The following is a 15,577-nucleotide window of genomic DNA, read 5'->3' as shown; positions in this document are numbered from 1 at the left end:
GAAACCCTACTACTTCCAGAAAGAGAGAGAGAGAGAGAGAGAGAGAGAGAGAGAGAAAGAGAGAGAGAAAAGTGCACCCTACAGAGTGCAAAGTAGACTCACGGTGCACACAGGAACGGACTCGAAAATTCTCAAGATATGCGATTTCCTCTTCAGACTAATATTTTTTTTCCCCAAACGAAACAATCTCGCTGATTTTCTTTCATTAATAAGAAGTAATGAATGCGATCATATTGTTTTTTAAAGTGCAACAGTAAGATGTTTTACGAGTCTAAATCTCTTTTTTCCGTTTTTTAATTCTAATTGCTTCTTCGTAAAGTTTAAATATGATTAATGATTTATTATGAATATTGTTTGTTCGTTAAATTGTTCGCATATCTATGCAATTAAATATTGTAAAATTTAATATTCCATTAAAAAAAAAAAAATTATTTCTTATAGAAAACTTCATCATCGAAAGTTGATTTTTCTTTGTTTAAGAAAAATTATAAATGTTTAATTATTTAATTTGTAAAAATATAATTGCTTGTTGCACAACATAAGATAATTGTTCGTTGAGAGATCATCATAGAATCTCGATTTTCATAATGACCGAATACACCCTCGTAATCCGAGTCTGAACCAAGCAATATAGTGCGACGGCTCGAGTCGTGCGCATGGTGCGTATGCGATCTTGACGCGTACACACGCGGAAAGAGAAGGGTGCCGAGTACGAGCAACTCGTTCGAATACACGAGAGAAACGGTATGAACTTGATTTAGTGCCTCCGGGACATCTTGTCCGAACAGAAAAGAGGTACTACATACTGTCGTACTACGGCTTGGTCCTTTCCACGGAACGTCGAATTTATTTGTATCGAGTATTAAGGTTATAGATATATTTATCTAATATTACAAATAATATTTAAAAACAATAACGGGTATTTCTTACTTTCCGAATTTGAAAAGTTTCTTATTCGTTTTACTCTCATGTCTGTTTTTGTTTACTTATTATATTTTAAACAAATTCTTTTTTCTTATATATTTTTGTTTATTAGTTATCTTATGTTTCTTATCAAGGAAGGATCGAGTTAGGTTATTATGATTCCAATGATTCAATTTCTTGAATCATTTATGATTGTCATTGTCAAATGCCAAAAGAAAATTGCTACTCGATATATAAATGTATATCTTCGTTACGTTATACTTTACTTGATCGCACGTTAACGATCGATGGTAACGACATAATGATGACAGTAATGGTATTTTCAAACATTATTGATGCTACCTAAATGTCAGCAATGATATACAGCAGAAAGAAAAAAAAAAGACGTGATAAATTAATTCCTTCTTTTCACGACAATAATAATTCAATTTTTCAATAAAATAATATTATCTATTTTAAAATTAAATACATAATTAAAAAATATAAATTATTCTATATCGTTTTCATGCAATTTAAAAATTAACATGTCTGAACATTTATAAAACGATTTGAATTCTAACGAACTAGAGATAACAAATCTCTCATTGAGTTACATGAGTGAACATTTTCTCTCTACTATAATGTAGAATACCATAAATCATTTTTCATTCGAATATCGATTGCTATTGTTAACTAAAGCGAAAGAAAGAGAAAAAGAGAGGAAGAAAATAGAACGTGTTATGAAATAGTTTCTATATCATTTAATATAATAAACTTGCATTTAGAGAAATTGAGGATATCGTCATGAGTTTTTTAGGAGATTTTGTTAATGTATATGTTTGATAATTAATAATGCCAAACCGATCAAAAAGAATATTTTATTATTAACGAGTAGGTGACAAGCCGTTCTCCTTGTACAGGTTTATCCATTGAATGTCTGTTTTTTTCTTTCTTATCCAATCAAAAATCACCTTCGCCAGTCGTACCGACGAGTTTTTAGTCATTCAAGCATTAAGAGATATACTTATTCCTGCAACACATGGCATTAATCTTTGCGAGATTCCAACGAAACTTTTTTCATCGAAACTTCGACAAGTCCGTGTTTTCGAAGTGTTCAATATCGTCTCGGGCCAATCGCTTCGTCGCTTTAAAATTCTTTCGCATCAATTTGTGAATTCTCCTCGAAACGATTGTCATTCGTTAGTTATATTTGATACAATGAAGAAACTACTTAAAAAAAAAAAAAAAAAAAAAAAAAAAAAAAAACAATCTTTTTAAATTACTCATCTCATTAGAAGATGAAAGAAAAAAATTTTACTCATTTAACAATAAAAATATAATATTATTTTAGTACATATAAAATTGCAAAAATAATATCTTATAAGTTAAAAGGAAATAATCATGCATAACGATTATTCAAATATATTCATAATAGTCATAATTAATAATAATAAATAAGATTGCAATTTAATAGAGAAAAATTCTTATACTCTTATATCATTCTTTAAATGTTAAATCATGTTTATTATCAAAGAACCAAAGAAAATATCGAATAGAACTTTCATTCGAAGCTTCCTGAGAAACTTGTAACTCGAAAGAAAGGATGAAGAAGAGAGGAGTCGCCGAATCGTAGAATCGATCGGGAAGACGAGTTGGCGTACGTACACACGTATGTAGGCGCGGTGCATTTTTCGTTCCCAGGCTCGGTCCGCGATGCGTCCGATCGTATCTTCGCAAGGATTTATTGTTTGGTAAATCATTTAGTCGCTGCCAAGCTGCCGCGGGGGAACCGAACATTGACGGCGAACTCCTTTTCTTTCTCTCTCTCCTTCTCTCTCTCTCTCTCTCTCTCTTTCTCTCTCTTTCTCTCTTTTTCTGTCTCTCTTTGTTCTCCACTTCCTCTTCTTCTTCGCGGGCCACCATCCTTGCGTCCAGTTCCTCCGTTTTCTCCTTCTTTCCGCGTGTCTCCTTTCTCACTGACTCGCGAGTACCAAACTCACGAACTTTGTGTCCCGCGTTTTTCGAATTTACATTTTAGTTACAAGAAATATCTCGTTCAAGAGATAACTTACAGGACTCTTGGTAATTTCAATGTCGTTCTTTTCGCGAACCGTTTAAACTCCGACACGAAGGTAAAATCGAATAAAAAAGTTTCTTATAATAACATGGCGTAAAGAACAATAACTAAATGTTATTTCTATTGAAAAAAATTACATAGTAAATATGTAAATACATTAACAACAGGTTGAAAAGTAATCGTTCAAGTAGTACGAGCGAATAATGAAGGAAACGTATGAGGAAGCTAAACTACATAAAAGAAGCAGACTTTACTTTGGAACTCCTTCCTCCTTTCGAAGTTTATCCTGAAGGAAGATAAGAATATACGGAGAGGGGTTGGCTCGCGTGCAAGTCGGAATCGTCGGAGTGAGGTCCGAATGGTAGGGGGAAGGAAGAAGCGCACGACAGGCACGCGTCTCCTCGAGCAGGATGCCTCTCCCTCTCTCTCTTTCTCTCTCTCTCTCTCTATCTCTCTCTCCCTTTCTCTCTCTCGTTCTCTCTCTCTTTATCTCTCTCTCTCTCTCTCTATCTCTCTCTTACTTTCTTAGAGGGAGAAAGGAGATGGAGAAAGAGCAGGAGAAGCAACTTGAGACGCGTTGCAATGCACAGAAAAAAGGGACGAGTGAGAAAGGTCGAAGAAGGAAGAAGAGGAGAAGAATATGGTGGCGATGGAAGAGGAAAACGAACAAGAGAGAGAAAGGGAAAGATAAGGTTGAAGAAGAAAAAGAAGAAGAAGACCTAAAGGTGCAGAACCTAACCGTGCAGGGTACAGGTGCATCGGGCGATGGCTTTTGAGAATTCGTGCACCATCCACCCTCGAGTTATTTTTTACCCTTCCTTTTTTTAATCCTCGCCGCACTTCTTCGCTGTTCACTTTTTTACCTGCAACTTAGTTGCGAGTAACTCGCGCGTTATTCTCTCTCATTCTCTTTTTCTTTTTCTTTATAACCAATAAATTCTTATAAGCATTTTATAATCATTTATTTTTACATATCGAACGTCTTTAGCTTTACTTTAAAAGTTTCTTATTTTTATCGCATTAATTTCATTTATCGTAAAGAACTTCCCCTTGACTTTTGTATATTGTAAAAAAATTTCCGGATTCGATTACCTTAAGAAAAAGAAAATCATAAATATTTGATTTTTAAAAATACTTCTATAGTATATAATTCTTAAGCGTACTTTTAATAAAGCTCTCTTTGTTCTCGCGATCTTTTGACAATTTCAATATTTATTTGTTATTAACTCATTCTACATTCATCACTGTACATTCGTAGAACTACGTATATTGATCAGTACTGATATTCTGTTTTTTTTATCTTTTTGTAATATTGATTATGATAATTATGTCTTTTTGATGTCTTGAAAAAAGTTTAATTTATCTCGATAGAATTTAAAAAGATGATCTAATCGAAAGAGCGAAAGATAGGTATTAACCCGATTTACGAAATTATTAGTCACGAGTGATCTAGCTCGTCACTTATAAATATTAAAGAAATGCGTTAAAGTAGAAAAAAAGTAAAGAAAGAATGACAGAACGAGAGACAAGGATAAGAGAAATAGATTGTCCTTGTAGAAAATTCGTTGTCTTGGCTTAATTGCTCGTGAATAATCTGGTACGGGTGTTCGTAACGGCGAACGTCAATCGAACCGGAGCTTATGCAAATTTACATCTAACTGGCACGAGTTAAATCCTTTTATGCGTGTGCATGCTTCCGTACCTATAAGAGATTATACCGGACGAGATAAATCAAAACGATCGGTACGCAGGTTTCAACTATTTTCCAGCCTTATGATTATTGCAGTCAAACAAAAATAAATGAGTAAATAAGTAAATATTAATATAATAATTTCTGTACAATGAAAAAGATTATTAATAATGTGATAAAATAATGATTAATAATAATATTTTCGAAATATGTTTCTATATTAAGATCTATTTTATTTCAATATCTGGATTAATAATAAGAATAAATTGTTAATTTCAAATACAATTGAAAAATGTTCGTCGTTGAAATGATAGTTTGACAATAGAATAAGATACATAAATATTTTCTTCTTAAATCGAAGATTTCGAAACGAATTTCGCTTCTTTTCGAAGGACGCAAGATTCGATAATGATCCTAGATCGTAACTATTACGAAACCATCAAAAATGGATTTAACTACGCGGAAATGTAGAGAGTGTGCCATGGGATGGGCGGTTTCCGCCAAAATGACATACCATTTTGCTATACTATTTTCATTCGAATAACAGGGTCAGTGGTACCATAATGGGAGAATTAATTTGGAATTTCGACTTTTCGAGCTATTTCTACGGGATATATAAGTATCATTGATTAAAATCTAGAAGATTGGGCGTTACCTAGTCAAGGTTAAAGAAAAAGAAGTCAAATAGAAATGTCTGCTTTTACGAAAGATCGATCAAAGCAATAATATTAAAAAAAAACGAAGGTAATACATTTTCTGATGAACGTTAATATTAAATTTGTAATTGAACAAAATATGACTGAACAAAATAATTAATCTTTTTTCCTTCACTTTTTTTTCATTATTTTCACATATCAATTCATTGTTTAATTATTTTATTATTCACTAAATAAACTATAAATAAACATGAGATATATAAATAGTATTAAGTAAACAGAGTAGTATTAAGTAAACAGAGTGTTAATTATAATGTAATGAAGATATCGAACAATAATAATAGTTATAAAAAATATCATTGACAGGAGTATAAGAATTACATATTGATGCAATCACATTTCTTTTTCGTTTTGTTTTTCCGTTCCAAATGATACTCTAACATGTTCTCTTTCTTATTTCATTTCGTACGTTTCCTGCATAGATATTTTCGTGTATTAACTCGAGTATTTTCTTTTACTCGATTTTATGAGAACAATTCGTAAGAATTGCCCTACATCCCTTTTCGAAAGGAACTCGAATTCAGGCACAGCTTCGTGTTAATGGCGAAGAAAATAGGATGCCGGTTGAGTACTTTCGCTACTTTTTGCGGTATCGGCACGTCTTAATTATCAATTCTCGATTTCACTTAAAAGAGGACGGTGCAATCTCACGTGGTATATTATACATAAGTCATGTTTCTGAAGCAATGATAAAACAAAAAGTTATTTGTTGAAATATCTATACTCATGTTCTCGTTAATTAACAAAGATTGATATTAAAAAATTGATTGAATTTTTTAAAAAATCAAATCCGAAATCAAGTATCGTAAAAACTCAACGATTTAAAAGTCATTTGAGTATACATTTTGAAAATTGAACGGACTCCATGTTATCGGTACCTTATATAGAAAAATTAAATTACTTCATACTGTCATACAAGAGATTATCAAAAGAAAGAACGAGAGAAAAGAATTTGGTGCAAATTTTTTAGCTTTTTCATGGAATTTCATTTCGTAATGGGGATTCGAATAAAACATCCCAATAATACACGAACGAGTACAAGACCCCCTTTTGAGTGAGAATTAAGTAAGTAAGCGAAATATAAGTGAAGAAACGGAACTGAAAAAAAAATATAAAAGTAACAATAAAATAAGGCAAAACGCAAGAGAAAGAAAGAGAGTGAGATAGAGAGAGGGAAGAGAAAAAGAAAAAGAAGAAGAGGGAAAGAGAGTAGCACAGCGAAACAGAATTCTCGTATACCGTGGGAGATTGGTAATTGCGAGTCGAAATCGCGTGCGCGCGACGATCGCTCGGACAAGGGAACCCGAGAGGGCGTAAGAATGTGCGCTGCACGTGCCTTTATTTATTTTGCATAATTAGCAATGCACTGCTCGAGGGTACCGACAAGCCGGCAGGTTTCCAGACGAGTTTTTTTCTCTTTCTCTTTCTCTTTCTCTCTCTCTCTCTCTCTCTCTCTCTCTCTCTCTCTCTAACTCTTTTTCTTTATCTTTTTCTTCATCTTCTTTTTCTTTCATCTCCTTTTCGTTCCCTGAGCCTTTCTTGATATCATTTTCTTTATTAACCCTTCTCTACGTACTCTTTCATCTCGATTACCAGTGAGATTTGTGTCTTTATTCCATAAATATATCCATGAAATCGTTGGAGCTTAATGCAGACGATGCAAAAAATTAATCGAATTGACTTTAGAAAGTTGTTAACTCGATATTTTTGTTGAACGTAGAATAAATTAATTTCGATTAATTAAAATTGTAATATACAATTTAAGTTCGAAATATGAATCGAGTTTATTTTAACTCGGGAACTTCTAAATCGTATATTAATAAAAAGAAGTTCGAGACCGTATCTGAAAAGAGTATCTGAAAAGGAACCTTGCAAAACGTTCCTTCCGCATGCGAGATAACTCGGAACCAAATATATTTATACGTATACATGGATACATTACGAGCGAGCTGCACGCGTCTGGAAGCTTTCACTTGTCTTCGCTTAATTAAAAGTCCATAAATATAACGGCATCATGGTGGTAAAGAAGGAGAAGTAGAAGGGCCGTTCACCTTCAATGTTGTAACGAACGCATTTATCACCACATTTCTGATTAGAATTATCTAATCTCTACTTTCTGATCATCATGGAATGTAAGAATTCACTTGAAGACTTCTCTAACTCTCTTTTTCCAATTCCGTTTCCTTTGAAATATATATATATATATATATATATATATATATATATATATATATATACATATACGAACGCACTCAAATATATTTATACAAATGATTCTGTTAACGATAAAGTAAAATGGGATATAACCGTTACATATTTCTATCTCGAAATATGATTTGCGAATACCAGGAAAATTGGTGCGAGCTCGTAATAATGATACCACCATTTCGATCGACGAAAACAAGTTCGATCCACTTACGAGAACGTACGCGTGACCGATTAAACTGCATCCAAGTTGTATTCTCATGATCCTCGACACAATTCGTCTCGGGAGAACATTTAAGAAGCTTTCTTTCTCTTCCGTTTCACCTTTATCGTGCAGGAACATTTGAAATGAAATTAATTTTAATCGAGATAAGAAATAAAAACTCATAAAATATAATTGGTATAAAAATGGTATATAAAAGTTTTTATTTCATTCCCATTAAAATATTTATGAACTTGCACGTTGTAAATAATCATTTAAATTAAGTTTTTATTTTAAATTCGAAGAATATAAATATTTGCAATCAATGAATCCTTTTAATTATTAAGTAGTTAAATTTTAGACATTAAAACTATAATTCGTTCAATGAGACAAATCTGGAAATATGTGCGCTCACATAAATGCGTAGCTTAAAGAGACCATAGGTTGAAATAGAAATATGTTTTTTTAATTTGAATTTGATTTTTTTGAATTTGAACTCTTCCTCATTTTTAAAACTACTCAACCTATATCATTGATAAATCTATTCCAACAATATTATTTAATAATTGTAAAAGAAAAAAATAAATTTTAATCGAAAAGAAAATTCTCGTCGATCGTTTTCAACTTTCCTTTCAATTTCTTTCCGAGAGCGAATAAGGAACAATAACGAGAGCATGCATAAATAATTATACCAAATTTTGTAAAAATCGTTAACCAAATATGAAAAAATAAGGATATAGAAAATATATTACGAATACGTAAAAGCACGATTCGATGTAGTAACTCATATACGTTTACACTCTTACATGATTTTCTACTCGCGTTATTTCAACGAAACACCTTGCGATGAACACCTCGATATGATGATTGTAACCACCACACGTCCCTAATTTTCGTTCCTGAGCGTGTATATACCGTTAAGCGTTAACGAAGAAACACGGAATTCAATGTCATATTGTCAGCTGTCAGGATGATTATAATGAAATTATGATAATTTATAATACACTTTTGTGATATCACGTTGCATTCGCATAATTCTTTTTTCTTTTTCTTTATTTTTTACAGTTAATAGTATAACGGTACCGACACCATTTACGACGTAAGTACTTGCATTATTTCCCTGAGTATTTAATGAGGATCGTATGAAATTGTACCTTTCATTTTTGAAATATTTAAAATAAATAATCTCCATTTCTCGATTAATTATCTATCAGTGAACGAGAAAAATTCATGATCGAAAATGAAAATGATCGGATACTAATTATAATCTGAACGAATTTACGAAATGCGCATATATGTTAAGTCCTTACAGTTATATTTTAAGTACTATCTTGGGATGTGGGAAAAGCAGGAAAAGAAAGAAGATAGAACACTACAGAGATAAAAATGTTCTCTGTATTAAAGAAAACACGAATTAGTTTAAAACTAATCCTTTAAAAATTTAACGATTAAAGTTTATCATTAAATAAAAATATATAGCGGTTAGATACTTTAATATTTGTAAAATGTTCTCTCACTTTCTCTCTCTCTCTCTCTCTCTTTCTCTTTGTTCAGATATTAGTACTCATTAATTTAGTATTTTACTGAATTTTGTTCTTGCTCATTGCGGTACTTTTGGTCGATTTGCATTGACCTCGAAGATAGTGAGCTTTCGTCGAGACTATAAATTTCCACCGATTCGATCTTCGGAATTTGCTGAAACATGTGTCGTACACATGTTGTGTTTAATGTCGCTGTTCAAGAAACGGAGATTCGATAATGAGATAAATGTTGTATAAAAAATATAAAAGATTATATAGAATTTTTTAGATTCTCTTCATATCTTTCATATGCATATTGAAAAACTTTAACAAAATTATTCTTAATTGATTCTTAAGTTTATGTTTTTTAAATACATTTATGATCAATTTTGATTGGAACGACGGAACATTCATTACATAGAACTAATTAATATATAAATTTAATGTTAGGAAATTTCTAATATTTTAAAAAATCTGATTATATATTATCCCTAATAATATAACAAATGTAATCAATTTGAAAAAAAAAAAAGTAGGAAAAATATTATACTACTTTAAAAAGTGATTGATCGTTCAACGATCAACCCAACCAAGTATCACTGACATCGACAAACGAGATTATTAAGCGTATTCATTTCTCACTTTTCTTGTTTCCTTTATTTCATATTCTTCTTTCTCTTTCACGTCAAGCGAAAGGAAACAATCGGCGAGAGATAAGAAGCCGAGCTCGAATTTTGCCGTTGTTCAGAAATAGAGGGACCCTGAAATGTAGCCGGTCTCAATTTGAAATTAGTATTCATTAGAGATCCATGTGAGATTTTCGACGAGTCACGTGGAAATAATTAAGGTAAGTGTGGGGTCTGCGGTTGGACTCGGTGCTCGGGGTCTCCCTAATGGCCGACCATTTCGCTCATCTTCCCTCCTTGTCGCTCTCATCGTCCTCCTACCTCTTTAGTTCGCTTATCTTCGATTCTCTTCGCCGATCTTTCTTTTACGAACTTCTTCCAATCCCACGCTCGACATTTTTGCTTCCCATCAAGAAAGAAGTTTATTAGAGAATTTCTTCTTCCCTTGCATTTTTTATTATTATTATTATTATTATTATTATCATCTTTTCAATTATCAACGGATCTCTTTACATAAGACAAGGTTCTGAAAATTCTTAATACATTTTTAACAGAATGTTTTGCGATCAAAACGAACATATAGTCTAAGGTCCAATTATTTTTTCTTTTGATGAAGAAGAATTCATCTAATCGAAATATTATTACTGAACGAATTCGTAACGTTTCAGTAGGAAAACATACGTTCAAGGACATGATCCCCTTCGAATTCCTTTGTGGATGTTTATCTTTCGCTCGGGAAGCATTCCGCAAGATGTTTCTTTGCGTGCAGATAAGCTTGCACGGTTTGTGAGGTAGAGGTAATCGAGTCAAGGACCTTATTGGAACGAACTTGGTTGCGTGCACGCAGGTATCGGTCGTGTGGCCAGCGAATTTCGTCGATGGTCGCTCGTTTGATCTTATTTCGTCGAAATAAAACAACAAAAGCAAGTCGGCCGGGGCTCGACTGGGCAGCTATGAAACTGGTTGAATATAAACGGTACCACGGAAGCTTTCATGGGCGCGTGTCCAACTTCGGAGCTGTATCATTATTCCTTGCTAAAACATCTCTATCGGCGTATCTTTCTGTCTCTCTCTTTTTCATTTTCTTTTTTTCTTTGTTTCTTTCCCCTTTGTAAATTCCTCTGAGCCATTTTCTAAGTCCACACTGGGAATTCGCAGGAAATAAGAAAAAGTAGTGAGTTCTAATTAAATGAACTTTCGCTCACAGAGCAGAGACACTGTGGGAAATGTAAGAAAGTTTCGTGGAAAATTTAAAGTCGATTAATACGGAGAAAAGATGAAAAATAACGAGACGTTTTTCGATCGTTCGAATTGATTTCTTGTGTTTTTATTGTTCCGTATAGAAAGTAGTACTTAGAAATTCTAATATGTTACATTAAAGTATCGATCGATCTCGAATAATTCAAACAGTATTCGCGTTTCTTGTTTCGATGATATAATTAATTATACGTACAAGTTTACTTATGCTATTGACTATGACTATGAGCGACGAAAATTCGGATCTGAAAATTTGTAAAAAAAAAAAATCGGGTATTTTGCGTTGCATGATTATCGATCAGAAATAAAATATTTAAATGTCCTAATAATATTTTCAACGATGGCGCACGCGCGGAAAAATTCCATCTCGGGAATTCCGAGATTCTCAGCTCGGTAGGTATGTTGCTGCTAATAAGCCCTAATCATTTCCTTTTGTGTAGAAATCGAGACGTTTTCTGAGAAGGGTGTATGAGAGTAGGAGAAAAAGAGAGAAAGAGAGAGAAATAGGCTTCTCTACCTTAAAAGTGATGTACGACGCAAGACGGCACCTGTCTCTCCGACCTGTTTATGGACACCCGGCCAAAAACCTTCCTTTCGTTTCACAACGAACGAACGAACGAACGAGGAACAGCCGAAAGAACGATAGTAAAGAACGAACGGACGACGAACCAATGAATTTTATGGGTAGTCTAATGAAGTCGTTTCAAAACTCGCCACCCAGGTCCCGCGGTGATCTTATCGCGACTTAATTGGACAAACCGTATTTCATCGAGCCAGATCTGCGGGAACCGAAAGTCTTCCTGTCTACCTCATCGCAACGAATATATGAACCAACCTTGGAAAGCATCAAACTACCCTAAAATTTCCTCGGAATCCACCCGTTCCTTTTTTCTTTTTCATACCGTTCGTATGACTCGAACGTTTCCGATATAATCTTCATATTATTCGATAAGAATCATTTTTCGAATCTAAAGACTCAAATGTGCGTTTTATTTGTACTCGATACCGATCACTAATTGGGGTTTTTTCAATAACGATAGGTAAACTTACAGATGTATTATATATATAAATATAAAATTAGGTAAATTTTTTACTCCTTCTCGACGATATTTCTTCGTCGACAGTAATCCTTTGTCATCTACCATAATTTCCATTTTACTATTTTACTTTTCTTTTTTTTTTTTTTACGGTAATATTAAGAATGTCTTCTTTTTATATCCTCGACGTCAGTTTCAACGTAAATTTCGAGTTTATTTATCCAAAGCTGAACGTTTGCATAAATATTTACCTCCGGTAGGAATAATTCGTATACAAAAGAAAAAATCGGGAAAAAGGAATGCTCCTTAAGTGACCGCTTCTTTCTTTGGAGTACAACGAAACGTTTGTGCATGAAAACGAAGGACAAAATTGCGAAGAGGCCGGCGCGTACCTTTAGGACTAAAGCGAGGCTGTTCGCCGGAACACCAAATGAAATTCGTGCACCTGCCTCCTTCTTCTGTACTCTCTTATCTCCCCCAACCCTCCTCACCCCTTTCTATCTCTCTCTTTTTCTCTCTTTATCCACAGTACCGTATCTTTCGCGCACCTCACGATAAAATGTCGATTATTTCGTTGTTCATCCACGTTAGAAAAAAGAAAAATAAATAAATAAATCTCCCTTCAATTCAATGATCAAGCTTACAAATTTACGTGGAAATTTAATGACTTATTCAGTATTTTTTCCTTTCTATTTTACATCTAGTACAAAATACAAAAACTTACAGCTTCGATCGATGCTAATCATAAGATAAAGAAATTATTTCGAAAAGAGAAAGCTAATTTTGTTTCTTATATTAGCCATTTATAGTCTATATCCGATATTAGCATAGTCATTTTTTTATACCTCGTTCATATTGATCTATTAATACCATTTTTATTTCTATCCTAAAAAAAGAAATAGATAAAAGTTAACTGGATATTGAAAATAAAATGTTTAGCAATACTTAATAATGAATTTGTAAAAGGTTACAGGTCGGGTTTCGAAATAGAAATTACATCACTGGACCGATTTTACCCAATGTCGAGCTCTCCCTTTTTCCACCCTAAGCGTTTCAGGCGGTACATAAATATAATCAGAAGAAGAAGAAGAAGAACACGTTGGATTACGTGCGTGCGTTCGGTGCTCGTCTCACAACAAAATAAGTGGCGATCCGAAAGACGGGAGGATTCGAAGATATTGTAGTTCTCCGAGTCCGTAGACCGAATGGTAGGGGTAAAGACGAGAAGAGGCCCCATTTTCTTCCCACTCCCCACTATCGCCACCGTTCGTAGGGCCGCGCGCTTCTCCCCACCAGAAGCGGCATATACGCGTGCCAGAAAACGTGAAACGAGCCTCTCTAAAGTAAAAAAAACACGTGCCAGGAAGATCGTTGGATCGAAACCGCTCACGTACGTTGCTCCAAAGCCGAGGAAGTTGTACTCGCCTTCCAAGAGTTTTAAGACTTCGGCTTCTTTGATCGCAATCGTGCCGAGAGCAAATTGTGAACGTCTTTGAGGATCGCTTAAGATGCTTCTCTTCCTTCTCCTTAATGAGTTTCAACAAGTCCTTGTTCTTTCCTATTTTCCATTCTACATATTTGTAAATGAGTTACTATGAGATTTGTACAATCCGTGGAAATCATACACGTACTTATAAATATTTCTATTATTCATTTATTAATTTATTAATCATTTCATTTATGAACAATAATAAAAGTTTTAGTTCTCTTTGTATTAATATACTAATTTGAACTTATCAAACATCATTATAATAAATAATATTTAGTAGCTATATTATATATGTTTAAAGTAAGGAAATTGTGAATTAAACCACATTCCTGTAATAATGAGTCATATAATATATTGGAACGATATCATATTATATATAATTATTATATAATACTGACATACGCGGTAATTATGCGTTTCTGTCAGTATTGTCTGATATTTATCTGCCATCTTTCTCAACTGTGATACATATTCTATAATTATTTTAATTATATATATATATATATATATCTTCATGAACAGTAACAAGTTATTTCTACTTCATCTACACTTATGGCAATCATTATTCGATTTCTTATGTATTCTTTTTTTTTATAATAAAAACTAATATTTTTTTACCTTTATCTTTTTTCTTCGGCATTTCAGTATATCTTTCCAAGTTATTAATCTTAATGTATTTACAGTTCGATATGACCGGAAACGTCTTTAACAAAAGTGAAAATCATTATAAGAGAACTTGGTACGTTCCGATCATAACAGGTCCGTATAAGGTAATTCTACATTGTTGCTAGTTACATTCTAGGACAACTTTGCTAAGAACACAAAATTGAGGTCTTTGTCATAGTTTCTTTCACTTCTTTTCTTTTGTTAGTTATAAAGCCTTTGGTAATATCTTGGTATATCTGATCTTGTTTTTGATCTTGCATAGATTTTAGAAAATTACATCAACGATTATAAAATACAGAACACTTGCTAATATAATTACTATAATTATTATTCGAATGAGGATAATTGTCTGGTTCGTTACTCTACTGGTTATCCTATCGATAAGTACATCGAAGTAAATAATGAGTATTTAATTAATTATTTGTTTAATATATATATTTTTTCTTCGAATTCCAAATTTAATTTAACTTTATTATAAATAAAAGTTCCTTTAGTTAAAGGAAATAGAAAATATGGCGAAAAAATAAGATGTTATATAATGTTCTATATGTCTTCGTACACGTGATAAAGAAAATAGAAATATTTTCCTCTCTAATATCACTAATTGCATTTGAATCTCACGAACATACGATATTGCATATACTTAAAAATATAATATATATATATATGTACATGGTGTCTCAAAAACCAATATCTATCTTGAAACAATAATGAAAATTAAGAAGAACTGGGTTGAGATGAAAAATATATTTATTTTGAAACAATTGTCACAAGAAATTAATACTATTTACGTATCTGTTTTCACATGGCAACCATCAACGTTTCTACAAACTTTAAAGCAATAAATTGTTTTATTGTAATTGTTTTATTAGAATATTTTACATGTAGGATGCTTTACGAGTTGATAATTACTGATCCTTTTTAAATGTTTCTGGAACTAATCCAATTTTTTCACCAGATTTTACTCGGGTATTCATTTCTTTTGTCATCATTTACAAATCCGGTTTTCTGAAATTTAATTAATAATTCACTAATGGTCTAGTGTGTTGAAATTTTTGTATGAAACTTTAATTCAAAATTTTCTTTAATTTTTTCTTATATTAACTTTTTTCATCTTGCATATTACAACGAAGATTTGATGATTCACTTTCATTGACAATAATATAGAAAATGTATAGATTATAAAAAA

The sequence above is a fragment of the Vespa velutina genome, chromosome 4, assembly GCF_912470025.1.
Source record: "Vespa velutina chromosome 4, iVesVel2.1, whole genome shotgun sequence".
Lineage (NCBI taxonomy): Eukaryota > Metazoa > Arthropoda > Insecta > Hymenoptera > Vespidae > Vespa > Vespa velutina.
The sequence above is the reverse complement of the archived record's forward strand: the minus strand, read 5'-3'. Positions refer to the sequence as shown.